The sequence below is a fragment of the Myotis brandtii genome, unplaced genomic scaffold (genome assembly GCF_000412655.1).
Source record: "Myotis brandtii unplaced genomic scaffold, ASM41265v1 scaffold732, whole genome shotgun sequence".
Taxonomy (NCBI): Eukaryota; Metazoa; Chordata; class Mammalia; order Chiroptera; family Vespertilionidae; genus Myotis; species Myotis brandtii.
In genome coordinates, this window is record NW_005370902.1 from 4,238 (window position 1) to 6,308 (window position 2,071).

A 2,071-nucleotide genomic window follows, 5' to 3' on the forward strand; every position below is an offset into this window, starting at 1 on the left:
GAACTCATCTGCTCTTGCTGGGACACAGAAGCACCATAAAATTACTGTTCCCCACACAGCAAGGAAACAAAGGCCTTATCATAAATTGTTGGATTACACCTTGTCATACCATCCTTTGCTCCTTGCTTAGAAACTCGCTACCCAAATATACTAGACCAGGTAGTCCACGAGAAAACCCAATCAAGCCAGATTTTTGTTAGCTAAACTTATCAGCCTGTGGCATGTTATGACTCTACTACCAAATGCACATGGGGGCGGGGGGGATTGTATTGGATAGGACCTGTCACGGCCAATGTGTAGCTAACTAATGTTGCTCCTATTTGTTTCAGCAATACGTAGGGCCACCATCCAACAGGTCACCTCCCAGATGAGCTATGCAACTCTACCCCCAAGGCTGAAAACACCACCTACCCATGGTGCCCCCTGTCGGAACATTCTACAGGTGTGGGACCACTGCTTACCTCTACCTGCCTGAAACCAGAAGAACTCCCTACAAACCCCTCTGAGAGGAAGAAGGGGGATGCTAACCCCTTGGTCATCATCCCTTTCCAGCAGGAAGTAGCTAAGAGCAGTCATCACCTCTGTTCACCCTAACATCCCGTGGTCATTGCTCCACAAGGCTAAATGAAGCTTGTGGGACATGAGAGGGGAATGAGGAGGAAACTGGTCTTGCAAGGCTTGTCAGGCTATAAAAACTGTGAACAATGCACTGTCCTGGGGGGAGGGGTGAAAGGTCATTATCGCTGGCCCCAGGACAGATCATCGGATATTGCCTGGGGACCTCAACATCTGGGCGCCTTCCTGTAAGCCCACAAAAGGAGGCAGAACCATGTGTGCAAGACAAAGACCCCAGAAGGTTATAAAAAGTGAAGCCCTCTGCGTGTTTTCACTCTGATTTGGAAATTATTCCCAGAGTCCACTAGTGTTCATAAGCGGGCTCCTTCCCTTTCTCTAGGAAGCATGCTTGGTATTTATTTGGTCTTCTGCAACAAGAGGAATGTGGTCCCTACTCCAGAGGCAAACCACTAAGTGTCTGTCAGAGTTTCCAACTCTAGCTTCCTCAGAGTACATCTCAAGTTCATGTTGGGTGTAGCCAAGCTCAACAGAGTGGAAACCTCTGGATGCATGAAGACAGATTTAAAAAGTTGCCCATTGAGGATGGTGCCAACCAAGCATGCAGGAGGGACAAGCACTTTTTCCTGATCTCAGACTATAGTTTTTGAGGGACCTACACTTCAAATGCCCCAGCTTTAAGTAGCACTCCCTTTCCCCATGTGTAACTGAACTAAGCAGAGCAGGATATTTAGTACTTAGTAGGGCAGATCCAAACAGTCTCTTTGGGGATGGTGCCTGTAAGCCTGTAGGACAGGGGCAGGAACTTCTTCTCCTTCCAGGGTAGCATGGGCTGAACCTGCAGGGGAGATAGGTGTGGCTCCCCGGTGATGTAGCCACACAGCCCACCACCAGCCCATCTAATTCCCACACAAAAGCCTCCTTGGGAGACAAGCACAAATACTTCCAGCTCTGCGTAATACTCTGAAGTCCCTGCCTGACTGTACTCAGCAGGGCAGGGCCAGCCAAGTTATTCAATGGATGGGGGAGGGGGCTTCAGCTGTGAGCTCAAGATTGGGCCACTTTTAAAAGTTACAGAGTTCAAGCACTGACTCTCCACTTAGAGCTTCTCTAGAATAAGAGCACCCAAATGGTCACTACTGGGTGCAGCCAGCAGACCCATCCACAGAATCTGAGCACAACAGAGTGGTATTGCCAACAACTGGGGAACTAGGTAATGCACTCCCCAGGTTGGTGCTGTAACAATAAAAGTGCTCATTCCTGGGAAAGAGGCATATGGACCTGTGGGGGGCCCCATGGCAAGGCACAACGGGCGTTCTTAAAAATATTGTCAACTGAAACCAGGGTGCAGGCAGAGCCATGCCCTGGAGGCGGTCCTAGCCCAAAGGCAAGGATGGCAATCAGTCTGACCTTTCCAGCCCAGGTGCTAGGCGGTAGATCTCACTATATCACCAGAAACTCAAAGCCTACCCAGATGTGATGTAACTTCCTGTTACTT